A 13,822-nucleotide genomic window follows, 5' to 3' on the forward strand; every position below is an offset into this window, starting at 1 on the left:
TGCTGGATACAAGTGACAACACATTTCTCATGTCATAATCATAACTCAAACATAATTCAACTCAACCTGGACCCACCTGTGGTGGTGGAGAACCCAACCACAGCAGATCAGGTCCCCTGTACTCTGTGGGCAAACCCACACGTACAGATCAAAAAAAGGACATGAAACCCTGAATTGGGATGAACCCAGGATCCCAGGATGCAGTGGCCCAAAGCAACTGTCTCTTGACATTAAAGCCCCAGAAAAATTAGGGCTCTGTCACTCACTCTGACCTCTTTGTAGCCCCTTATCTCTCCAAACCTCGGGTCATTTCCTCTTTTGACCAAGACATAATGGGTTCATCCATTGCTTCCTCCTCCAACCCCAACATAAGACTTGTTGGTTCTGCTCCAGGTCCATGCCACTGATTCCAACCAAATGACATTCTGGTCAAGGCCGAACTAGGAAGACAGTAAAAAAGGTCGTTGTTACTGGAGGTTAGGGGGGGCGGGGCGGGGAGAGTATGAGTAGGGCAGTGAAACAGTTCTGTATGGTACCATAATGATGGATGCATGTCGCTATACACTTGCCCAAGTCACCAGAATGTACAAAACTGAGTGAACCCTAACATAAACTATGGACTTGGGGTGATTATAATTTGTCAATGTAGGTTCACCAATTACAATACCTTAGTGGGGGATGTTGATAACGGGGCGAGGCTATGCGTGTTGGGGGGTAAGGGGCATATAGGAAATCTTCCCCTCATTTTGGTGTGAACCTAAAACTGTTCTAAAAAGAAAGAAAATAGGGATCCCTGGGTGGCGCAGCAGTTTGGCGCCTGCCTTTGGCCCGGGGCGCGATCCTGGAGACCGGGGATCGAGTCCCGCGTCGGGCTCCCGGTGCATGGAGCCTGCTTCTCCCTCTGCCTGTGTCTCTGCCTCTGCCTCTCTCTCTCTGTGACTATCATAAATAAATAAAAATTAAAAAAAAAAAAGAAAGAAAATAATAAAAAGGACAAAGTTCATTCCATTTGCTCCACAGCCACTGGAGAGAAAGCTCAAAAATTCTCTCAAGAATTTGGACCATAACTGGTACACAACTCTGGCAGCCATTTTCTTTTCTTTTCTTTTCTTTTTAAAGATTATTTATTTATTATAGACACACAGAGAGGGAGAGGGGCAGAGACACAAGAGGAGGGACCCCGACATGGGACTCCATCCCAGGACTCCAGGATTGCGCCCTGGGCCAAAGGCAGGCGCCAAACCTCTGAGCCACCCAGGGATCCCTGGCAGCCACTTTCTATCACTGGAAACTTATGCCAGCTCAGGCCCTTGACTCTGGATAGCTGTTTCCACCTTGAGGTAGGTGGCTGAAGGCGGTGTGCACAGTACTTTCATTCCCTTATTGTTTGCAGGTTGTAAAACAGAAGGAATAAAGGTTGGTGAGGAGAAACCCTTTTAAAGGTTCTCAGGCTTTTGTATTCTGGAATTCCATCTCTTTGTAATTAAAAACATCAGATCAAAATCTGTCCTGAGAATAGCAGATCCTAAATAATAGAACCTTTCAGGACTGGGAAAGAGCACGAGCAGAGATGTTGCACAATATGTTTTTGGTGGCAATGCTTGAAATGGGAAATCCTTAACATGAAATTAAATCTGGCTAATAAATGAATTTATTTCATGGCTTAATAGTGTTATTCTTAGCAAAATTTGGAAAATGTGTTTTACTTTTGTTCTGGAATAAATAAGCATAATTATTTTTTTTAAAGATTTTATTTATTTATTCATGAGAGACACACACAGAGAGAGGCAGAGACATAGGCAGAGGGAAGAGCAGGCTCCATGCAGGGAGCCTGACGTGGGACTTGATCCCGGGACTTCAGGATCATGCCCTGGGCCGAAGGCAGGTGCTAAACCACCCAGGCTACCCTAAGCATAATTATTTAATGAAGAAAAAGTTTGGCTAAAATGCAGAAAATTAGAATTAATGGGGATTTAAATAAAATAGACATCTCTCTCTCTCTCTCTCCCTCAACTAAGTGCGGCATCCAAGGCTGATGTGGCAACAGCCCAATCAACACGGTACCAGAACCTTTTGAGGTTTTTTTGTTCTGCCATCTTCAACGGGCTGCTTCCACTCATGATCTAAGATGGCTGCTGGAATGCCAACCATTATATCTGCATTCCAGAAAGCAAGAGGGTGAAAGGAACAAAGCAAGTCATGCCCCCATCTTTTACGGATAGTTCCTTAAATTGCAGGTTTCATTTCTGCTTATATCACACTAGCCAGAACTTAGTAACACGGCCTTATGTCTTTATTCCAATAGATGATGTGCCCAGGTAAATATTAGGGGCTCATTACTAAGGAGTGGGGGGAGGTGAAGACCTGCCTTTCTACGGAGCAACTAGGATCCTAATTAGACAAGGATTTTTTTTTAATTTTTATTTATTTATGATAGTCACAGAGAGAGAGAGAGAGGTAGAGACATAGGCAGAGGGAGAAGCAGGCTCCATGCACCGGGAGCCCGACGTGGGATTCGATTCCGGGTCTCCAGGATGCGCCCTGGGCCAAAGGCAGGCGCTAAACCGCTGCGCCACCCAGGGATCCCTAGGATCCTAATTAAATCGCTCATTTCTTGGAACTGTTAGGATCCAGCCCTAGGCCCCTGCTCAACTCTGACAGCATAGCTGTAGAGCCTCCTTTCTCACATAGAGGGCGCCAGAGCCCTCTGCTTCCACTCCATTATCCGTTCACATGCAACTGCAACATCTGAGGTGCAGCCAGCTCAGCCCACAGTGGCCCAAAGATCTTCAGGGCCTGCTGTGGTCAGCTTGGGGACAGGTGGGAGTCCCGTAGCTCAGTGTGTAAGAGCCTGGGCCTTGCATAGAGCTGAGTTCAAATGCAGACATACCATTCACCATCTGTGTGATCACGGAGAAGTCACTCAACCACTCTGAACCTAGAGCCTTCGGGACAGCTTGTGTGAAGAGCCTGCCACAACGCCAGGAATATCAGAAGAGTTCTGTGAGCGCAGTGGGGGTGGTTGAAGGCTGTGTTCCCCCTTCCCCGCCCAAGGTAAACACTTCCATAGCCACACCCTGGACTGTCACTCACTCAGTCATCCCAGGGCCTGTGGTCTGTCCCTCTGGCTTTCCACCCCTGCTCATGCCCCCATGTCTGCTCCCGGAGAGTTTGAAGACATACGGACTTCTCCACCCCCAACTGCCAACAGTCCAGGGCAGAGAAATTCCCTTCCATCAATGCCAAGATGAGTCAGCCCTGCCCTCCCTTCAAATACACAAAGTGGCCACCAGCTATTACCAGCCAGATGAGAAAAACCAATAAAAGGAGGATCAAGAAAAGCATAACAAACCACTATTGAGCTCTGACTGGCAGCAGCCTAAGCATTTACAATAAGTAACCATGTAACGACCTCCTGAGCCAGGTGCTATTGTCACCTCCACTTTGCAGGGAACTGAGTCACAGAACAGTAAATTAACTTGGCCGAGGTTTACACAGCTAGTAAGGGGCAGAGACATAGACTCTGAACCCAGGCAGCCTGTTTCCTGAGCTACTCAGCTCACTGCCTCTTTTCTTTTTAATATTAAGTTTTTATTTTAATTCTAGTGCAGTTAACATACAGTGTTATATTAGTTTCAGGTGTACAATATGATTCAACAATTCTATACATTGCTCAGTGCTTATCATGGTAAGTGTCCTCTCAATCCCCCATTCACCAGCTTCCACCCTTCCTCCCTCCCTCTCCCCCCTACCATCTGGTAACACTCAGTTTATCTCTGTAGTTAAGAGTCTGATTCTTGGTTTGTCTTCCTCTCTCTCTCCTTTTGTTTGCTTGTTTGTTTCTTCGATTCCACATATGAGTGAAACTATATGGTATTTGTCTTTCTCTGACTGACTTATTTCACTTACCATAATACCCTCTAGCTCCATCCAAGTTGCTGCAAAGGGCAAGGTTTCAGTCTTTTTTATGGGTGAATAATATTCCATCATATATATTCATATATATGTGTGTATACACACACACACACACACACACACACACACTACATTTTCCATTCATCTTTCAATGCCACTTGGGCTGCTTCCTATACTGCCACTTTAATAAAATAAAAGAAAAGAACTACTGACCCCAGAGGAAACATAATTCAAATAACAGAACTTATATAAAAGAGTCCAATTCTATCATGTTCATAAAACAAAAAGAGGAAGCTATGAAGAAAAGCAAGAAATAGTTATTGGAAATTTAAAATAGAATCACTGAGAGAAACCAATTCAATAGAAAGAAGTGCGGGCATCTATGGTTTGGATGTCCAAAATGAATTCATTCTTCTTTTGATTACAAAAAACCTGCTCTGATTTCCCTCCTCTATTCTGAAGACTATGGATTGGGTGGAATGGACCATCCCCCTCCCCATTTTATACACAAAAGGAACATGTTGCTGTTGACAGTCCATGCTGAGGAGCCAGGGGATGAAGACAACCATGAGGGCAGAGGAAGGATATACAGTGACCCTGAGTCCTTGATGACATCATTGCAGTCCCTGGATCAAGCCATACCTGATGCTAAAGGAGTGAGTGCTTCTCTTTCCCAATACCTACCTATCAAATCCTATAGAAAGACTCCAATTATCTTTTCCTCAGCTGTGTTTCCAGCCCTCAGATGAGTTACCATCAAGGTAAACTGCCAGGCCTTGTGTACAAGCCCACCCCTGAAGGCACAGCAATTGGATACAAAAATAAATCAAATCACACAACTGGACTAGGGAAGCAGCCATTCACCAAAAGAAAGGGGGAGGTAAAACGGGTGCTGGATAAACACAACAGCAGCTACCACATCTCCCTAGACAGACAAAGGGCCCAGGCATGGGAAAGTGTGCATGGCAAGTAGATTTTGCGGTAACATAATGGAAACAACATCTGTTTCTTCTCTCAGGAAGAAAAAAGAAAAGCAGTTAGAAAACCAGAGACAACAAAATCTATTCCAGGGACTGAATATGAAGCAAACACATGTGAGGCATGATTTTGAGCAATTAGTGGAGTATAAGAAAAGAGAAGTGGCTTGACCTTGATGTTAGAGACAGCAAATATTCTTCAAGCAGTGGAGGTAAAGGGAATGACTTTACATTTCCTTTTCAATGGAGCTATGTCATTACTTGGGTTCTGTAGTTATGTTTATATAATCATCAAACTGGTTATTCTCTGTTTTCAGAATCAATGTGAAGATAAAGAATGGACGGTTTAACTATAATTACAAAAAAGAATGTAGATGTTATAAACTTTGACCATGGAAATGTGAAGATAAAACCAATAGAAATTAGAAGAGGGTAGGGAAGGAAGGTGGCAGGTGGCCTAGAGGCTAAGTATCTTTACATAGTGATGGGGCTCAAGAAGTTGTCTGAAGTTGATGGAAAAGGAACTAAGTTTTAAATATAGATTGTTTGGGGCACCTGGCTGGCTCAGTCAGTTAAGTGTCTGCCTTCGGCTCAGGTCATGATCCCAGGGTCCTGGGATGGGCCCCACACTAGGCTCCCTGCTCTGTGGGGAGTCTGTTTCTCCTGCTCCCGTTGCTTGTGCTCATGCTCCCCTCCCGCCTCTGTCAAATAAATTAATTAAATCTTTTATAAATAAGTAAGTAAGTAGGGCAGCCCGGGTGGCTCAGCGGTTTAGCACCGCCTTCAGCCCAGAGCCTGATCCTGGAGACCTTGGATTGAGTCCCACGTCGGGCTCCCTGCATGGAGCCTGCTTCTCCTTCTGCCTGTGTCTCTGCCTCTCTCTCTCTCTCTCTCTCTCTCTCTCTCTCTGGATCTCTCATGAATAAATAAATAAAATATTTTTTTAAAGTAAGTAAGTAAGTAAGTAAATAAATAAATAAATAAATAAATGTAGATTGTTCAGGGGTACCTGAGTGGTGCAGTTGGTTAAGTGGCCAACTCCTGATCTCAATTCAGGTGGTGATCTCAGGGTCCTGGAATCAGTTCCCCCTGGGGCAGGCTCCTCACTCACCAGGGGGTCTGCTTGAAGAAGCTCTCGATCTCTGTGTCTCCCTCTCTGTCTCTCTCTGTACCTTTGCACCTCCCCCTATTTGTGTGCACATTCTCTCTCTCTCTTTCAAATAAATAAATAAATAAACAAACAAACAAATAAATCTTAAATATAGATTGGTAAGAACTATAAATAACAGCAACATGAGACTGTGATAATAATATACCCAACAAAATGAAAAAGTCGGGGGGGGGGGAGGGGGGGGAGATGGGAGATACTGTGATTTAAATTCTTGCTTTAACAAGGAGGTATCATTAGATGCTCTCAAGTTACTAACTTGAGAAACAGAGGTAGTCTTATTTTTCTGAGAGAGTGCAAGGGCAGAGGGAGAGAGAATCCCAAGCTGATTTCCCAGTGAGCACAGAGCCGGATGCAGGGCTCCATCCCACAACCCCAAAGTCATGACCTGAGCCAAAATCAAGAGTCGTTTGCTTAAGAGGCACCCAGAGAAACAGGTAAAGTGTATTATTTTAGAACTATAATATTAAAACTCTGAAATATCTAAAAATAGAAAAAGTTCTGAGGAGTTGAGTGGGTATAGGAAATTCTGCTTTCCATTTTGTTCCATCCTGTACTGCTGAATCTCTACCTTCAGAGACTACACCCTAACAGATTCCCCACCACCCACCTTACTCTACCTCCTATGTTTCTATGGAGGGTCAGCACTCAGCACCATTCCCATCTCCCTCTACTTTGTCTGCCTATACCACAGGGAGTGGAAAACCACATCTGCATTTCCCAGGCTCCTTTCCAGCTGTCTTAATGCCACTACACCGCTGTTCAGCCAAAATTAATTTCCCACTTCACCAGACTGTCAAATAATAGGGTCTCTCAAAACTCTGTAACTGGGACCGACACCCTTAGGCTTCTGCTTATAGCTGAAAGAGAGGGCAGATAAATTTAGGAATGCTCACATGCATGGAGAAGAAAAAAAATAAATCAGGCAATCTATTAACAGCATGAAAAACACATGCCACAGACTGGGGGAAAATATTTGCAAAACACATATCTAATAAAGGACTCGTATCCAAAATATACAAAGAAGTCTTACAACTCAACAATAAGAAATCAAACAACCCCAGTAAAAATGCACAAAGGTGACACCTGGGTGGCTCAGTGGTTGAGCATCTGTCTTCAGTTCAGGGTGTGATCCCAGGGTCAAGGGATCGAGTCCCGTATCGGGCTCCTTGCAGGGAGCCTGCTTCTCCCTCTGCCTATGTCTCTGCCTCTCTCTGCATGTCTCTCATGAATAAATAAATAAAATCTTTTTTAAAATGCACAAAGGGGCGGGGTGCCTGGTTGGCTCAGTCAGTGGAACATGAAACTCTTGATCTGGGAGTTATGAGTTTGAGCCCCATATTGGGTGTAGAGATTACTTAAAAATTTTTAAATCTTTTAAAAATGCTTAAAGGATCTGAACAGATATATCATCAAAGACACACAAATGAGGGATCCCTGGGTGGCGCAGCGGTTTGGCGCCTGCCTTTGGCCCAGGGCGCGATCCTGGAGACCCGGGATCGAATCCCACGTCGGGCTCCCGGTGCATGGAGCCTGCTTCTCCCTCTGCCTATGTCTCTGCTTCTCTCTCTCTCACTGTGTGCCTATCATAAATAAATAAAATTTAAAAAAAAAATTTTTTTAAAAGACACACAAATGAAAAGATGCTCAACATCTTATGTCATTGGGAAATCGCAAATTAAAATGAGATTTCACTACATACCTATCAGAATGGCCAAAATCCAGAACACTGACAACACCAAATGCTGATAAGAATGTAGAGCAACAGGAACATCTATTCTTTGCTGGTGGGAATGAAAAATGGTATAGCTACTTTGGAAGACAGTTTGATGGGTTTCTTACAAAGTTAAACATAGTCTTACCATATGATCCTGCAGTCACACTCCTAGATATTTACCCAATTGAGTTGAAAACATGTCTACACAAAACTCTGTCTACAAATGTTTATAGCAGCTTAACTTATAATTGCCAAAAACTGAAGCAACCAAGATGTCCTTCAATGAGTAAATGAATAAATAAACTGTGTTACATGCATACAAGGGAATACAAGTTAGTAACAAAAAGAAATGAGCTATCAAGCCATGAAAAGGCACAGAGGAAACTTAAACACATAGGGCCAAGTGAAAGAAGGCAGCCTGAGAAGGCTACCTTCTGGCAGTGCCTGGGTGGCTCCGTTGGTGGAGCATCTGACTCTCAGTTTCAGCTCAGGTGGTGATCTCAACCATTGTGGGATCGAGCCCTGTGACCACTAAACACTCAGTGCAGAGTCAGCTTCAGATTCTTTCTACCTATCCCTCTGCCTCTCCTCTCTCTCTCTCTCTCTCTCTCTCTCTCTCAAATGGATAAATAAAATCTTTGAGGAGAAAAAAAAGACTACCTTCTGTGTGATTCCAACTATTTGATTCTGAAAAAGGCAAAAATTTTGCCTGGGGTTTTCAAGCGCTCAACAGATAAATAAGTGGAGGACAAGATTTTTATGGCAGTAAAACTATTCTGTATGATATTATCATGATGAATACAGGATATCATACATTTCTCAAAGCCTATAGATGTAAAGCACAAAGAATGAAACAATGTAAACTGTGGATTTTAGTTAACAATGTACCTATGTTGGTTCAGTAATTGTGACAAACACACAACACTAAACTGAGATGTTAATATAAGGGAAATTGTGCAAGGAAAGGATCCATGGGAACTCTGTAGTCTCTGCTCAACATTTTTGAAAACTTAAAACTATTTTTAAAAATAAAATCTTTTGGGGGGGCGCCTGAGTGGCTCAGTGGTTAAGCTTGCAACTCTTGATTTCGGCTCAGGTCGTGAACTCAGGGTCATGAGACTGAGCCACGCCTCGGGCTCCAGGTTGAGCATGGAGCCTGCTTAAGATTCTCTCTCCCTGTCTCCCTCTGCCCTTCCCCCTCTCAAAATAAATAAATAAAATCTATGGGGGGATGCCTGGGTGGCTCAGTGGTTGAGTGTCTGCCTTTGGCTCAGGACATGATCCCAGGATCCCGGAATCAAGCTTCATGTCAGGCTTCCTGCACGAAGCCTGCTTCTCCCTCTGCCTATGTCTCTGCCTCTCTCTTTCTGTGTCTCTCATGAATAAATAAATAAAATATTTTAAAAAATCTATGGGGTGAGGGATAGGCAAAAAGGAGTAAAGGGGAGTAGGGGATACAGGCTCCCAGGCATGGAATGAATAAATCATAGGGATGAAAGGTACAGCACAGGGAGTAGAGTCTGTGGTATGGTAATAGCTTTGTGCGGTGATCAGTGTCAGCTACGCTCCAGGTGGGCACAGCATAATGTACAGACTTGTCCAATCAGTATGTTGTATACCTGAAACTCAAGTAACATCACATGTCGATACACTTCAATGAAAACATAACTAAAATCGGGATGCCTGGGTGGCTCAGTGATTGAGCATCTGTCTTTCGCTCAGGGCATGGTCCCAGTTCGGGGATCAAGTCCCACATGGGGCTCCCTGTGAGAAGCCTGTGTCTCTGCCTCTCTCTCTGTCTCTCATGAGTAAATAACTAAAATGTTAAAAAAAAAAAAAAAAAAACATAACTTGGGGGATCCCCGGGTGGCTCAGCAGTTTAGCGCCTGCCTTTGGCCCAGGGTGTGATCCTGGAGTCCCGGGATCAAGTCCCACATTAGGCTCCCTGCATGGAGCCTGCTTCTCCCTCTGTCTGTGTCTCTGCCTCTTTCTCTCTCTCTCTCTCTGTCTCTCATGAATAAATAAATAAAATCTTTAAAAAAATAACTAAAATCTGGGGGATCCCTGGGTGGCGCAGCGGTTTGGCGCCTGCCTTTGGCCCAGGGCGCGATCCTGGAGACCCGGGATCGAATCCCACGTCGGGCTCCCGGTGCATGGAGCCTGCTTCTCCCTCTGCCTGTGTCTCTGCCTGTCTCTCTCTCTCTCTCTGTGACTATCATAAATTAAAAAAAAAAAAAATAACTAAAATCTATTGATTTTTTAAAAATATTTTATTTATTTATTCATGAGAGATCCAGAGAGAGAGAGAGAGAGGCAGAGACACAGGCAGAGGGAGAAGCAGGCTCCATGCAAGGAGCCTGACGTGGGACTCGATCCCGGGTCCCCAGGATCACACCCTGGGCCGAAAGCAGCACTAAACCACTGAGCCACCCAGGCTGCCCCTGATTGCCTTTTTTTTTTAAAAGGCAATCCTTAACAAGGAAGAATCTAGTAGATGTGCAGAGAATAGCACAGAGAGTCAAGTAGCAACAGAGAGGAAAGTGGCCAGGTGATGGCTCCCTGGCTACTGACATATTTCCAGTTCTTTGTTTCAGGCCCTCATGAGGCCCAGATGCACCTTCTTCTGCTCCTGGATTCTATAACCTACAAACCAAGGAGCATAAGCTTCTCCTTCACTCACACTGCTCTAATGGGTTTTGATACTTATGAAACTTTTCTAAAGTTATTACCCAAATTGACCCAGTCTCCAGGTGATGTTATGACAGAAGAGGTCCAGGCTAGCCACCAAAAAGTAATTTCAACAAATTTCAAGTTCTGTGTATTTTCTTGAACATCACAAAAGGGATACTTAGATTAGGCAACACATGATAAAACCCCTTTCTTTCTTCTTCCACCCCCTTTACCACACACCACACGTGCTCCTACAATTCTCTCTTGAAAAACTCAAGACAATTTCCCCCAACCCTGTCCATACACTTCTTGTCTTTCCCCTAACCTCCCTCCATCCTGAGTCTGCATCATAAAAACCAAAAAGTGTTCCAGAGAGACAGAACTTTCCTCCTTTCCTTCCAACAATGTTGGGAGGGGATGGTTGAAACTGAGCAACAAAGCCAGAATCACCTTTTTAAAGATTTTATTTATTTATTCATGAGAGACACAGAGAGAGAGGGGCAGAGACACAGGCAGAGGGAGAAGCATGATCCCTGTGGGGAGCCCAATGTGGGACTCAATCCCAGGACCCCGGGATCATGCCCTGAGCCAAAGGCAGACGCTCAACCACTGAGTCACCCAGGCCGCTCCAGAATTGTCTTTTGAGGGCAAAATGGTGGGGTAGGCTGCCTCCTGGGAAGCCCTCTACCCTTCTCTTTCACACTGCACTCCCTGCCTGGGTGATCTCATCCACTCTCGTGGCTTCAATTACCATCTCCATGAGGGTGACTGCCAAATTTCTACCCACAACCCAAAACTCTGTTCTGAGCTCCAGATCCGTATACCAACTGCCTAGTCAACATTTCTCTTTGGGGTCGAATCAGATAGGATTACATTTGGCTATGAGCAGAAGAGCCTGAAAATGCAGTGTCCTAAACAAAGGGGTTTCTTTCTTCTGCATTAAGAGTCTGGATGTACACAGCCCTTGGCTGGCATGGGAATACTGTTCAAGTGGAAGTCTCTCCGCAGGTCACTATTCTACCGCCCAGGCATGTTCTCAACTTTATGTTCCAAAATGGTGGTTGGCTCCAGTCATCCCATCAACATTCCAGGCACAGGAAGGAGAGTAGCAAAATGAGGGACAAGGAACAAGAGGCACTCATCAGTGTTTAAAGGCTGGAAGACCCTATGTAACACTTCTGTTTGTGTCTCATTAGCCAGAACTTAGTTCCATGGCCATGCCAAGCAGAAGGAAGGCTGGGAAATCTTTTCTTTATGCTGGGTGGCCGTGTGCATGGTTAAAAAAAAGAGATTTTATTGTTAAAAACAAGAAAATAGGTATGGGAGATGGGGGCAGCTCCACAGCCTCCCTCAACTTAACATGGCTAAAATGGAAGTATTATCTTGCCTCAACACATCCTGTTCCCTTATAGTCTTGGTCCTTTCCTGTACCCTCACAGAACCCTAGCAGAGGGGCAATTCTGTGGGATAGCAGCTGGCCAGGGGAGATGTCACTCAAACTAAGGAAAGGTGCTCTCTCTGCTCTTTGAGCAGAGAGAATTGTGCAATAAATCTCAACCTTTGGTCTGGAATAGAAACCAAAGATCCTAAACAAGATGCTCAAGTGGAACAACAACAAGCGAGATTGGGGATTCCCGAGCAAGGGACCAGCATGCCTGCTGGAGTAGGACACAAAGGTCTACTTGAAGACGCCAAGGACAAACATGCTGAGCTTGTCATCCAGCTGGCTACTGGGCCTGTCGATCCCATCCTGCCTCCTGCTCTCTCTGCCCTCCTTGCCTTTATATGCACTGTTTCCTCCTCCTGGAATGTCCTTCCCACTTCTCCACACGGATGACTCTCTCTATCGTCCTTCAGGGCTCAGATCAGGGGTCACATCCTCCAAGAAGTCGTCCCGATGTTCCCACTGGGAACCCTAATGACATCACACTGGAAAAGGGCCTGCAAGTGGGACAGTGTTGGTGCAGAGTTGCAGGAAAGAGGCTGATTCTGGTCCTTTGGGTGTCATTTGGGGCAGGGTGCTGGAGAGGCTCAGTGGGAAGGTGGGACCCCAGGGCTTTCTTTTATGAAAAAAGAGGCACCAACTTCTCTTACAACAGTGGAGGCAGGGCGCTACCAAGGCTGACTGTGGACTGGGCCTCCCACACTCCCATCTCTGATGAAGAAAATGGTGTGGCTGTGGGCCACAGAAAGGAAGTCCAGCTGGGTGGGGGCAGGCGGAGTAATTCCTGGAAGGAAGCTCGCACCTAAGGAATCCGGTAGAGAAACACTCTAGAGGCCCCTGTCCCAGAAGCTCTCCAGCTCCTGTCCCCAGGAAGGGGCAGGCAGGGCTGGGCAACCATCGGGGAGCTACCTCTGGATGCCTAGGCACCATCCTCCCCTGCTAGCCTCCTGCCACATGTGGCACAATCAAGGACATAGGCCCTGAGGCCACTGTTGGGTCTGAATGGAACAGTGCTCTGTTCTCCCTACACCTCAGCTTTCTCCTCTGTAGAATGAGGATGGAGGGCCCTCCCCGCCAAGGGTTTGGTGGCAGGGTAGGTGGCAGGGTAAGCTACCCAGCTAGGCATCGGTACACTGTGGGGTTCAGCCAATAAGCTCTACTGGTGAATAAAAGCATCTGCCCACCCTTCCCAAGGCCAGCTATGGGGGTACATGCCCTCCCCAGTGGTGAGTGTGTGCATGTGTGGGGCCCCAAGCTGGGGCAGAGCAAGCAGCTGGACCTGGGCAGGAGGGAAGGGAGATTGAGACCCTCCACCCTAAAACTGCCTGCTGGTCTACCATGTCAGGCCAGGTGGTGGGCACTGGGAAAGGAGAGCCCTGCTTCTGCCTTCCCAACCCAGAGTTCTCCTGAGAGACCCCTAGTGATAACCAGGGCTCGAGGTTCTCTGAATGGACACAGCACCCACAACAGGATCCAAGGGGCCAGGTTCTTCCCGAGGCCCCAAAGAAAAGCAGAACATTGCTGAGTAGGTCAGGGCTGGAGGCCTGGCCCAAGTGGAACAAAGATTGTGTTTGAAAGGCAGGAGATAAGGTTGGAGCTTAGGTCTGGGAAGGGAAGCTTGAGAGGTCAACCAAGGGCAGGCTACTTCTTGGATCACTTGGATCTTCTCCTGTAGGTAATGAAGAGCCACAGAGAATATCAGTGGGGAGGTGATGGGGCCAGATTTGTACTTTGGAAAGTACAGTTGCCCAATAGAGATAGTTGGAAAGGCAGGACATCCTCAGAAGAAGGAGTGAGCCAAGGCCAGAGGTGGGAAGCCTGGCCTGGAGAGACACTGCTCCTGGGAGGATACTCTCAGATGTGGATCCTTACACCAACTTCCCCACCCAGGGAGAAGCAGAAAGCCAAGCAGAAAGCCGGTAAAGTCAGTG

The sequence above is a fragment of the Vulpes vulpes genome, chromosome 14 (assembly GCF_048418805.1).
Source record: "Vulpes vulpes isolate BD-2025 chromosome 14, VulVul3, whole genome shotgun sequence".
Lineage (NCBI taxonomy): Eukaryota > Metazoa > Chordata > Mammalia > Carnivora > Canidae > Vulpes > Vulpes vulpes.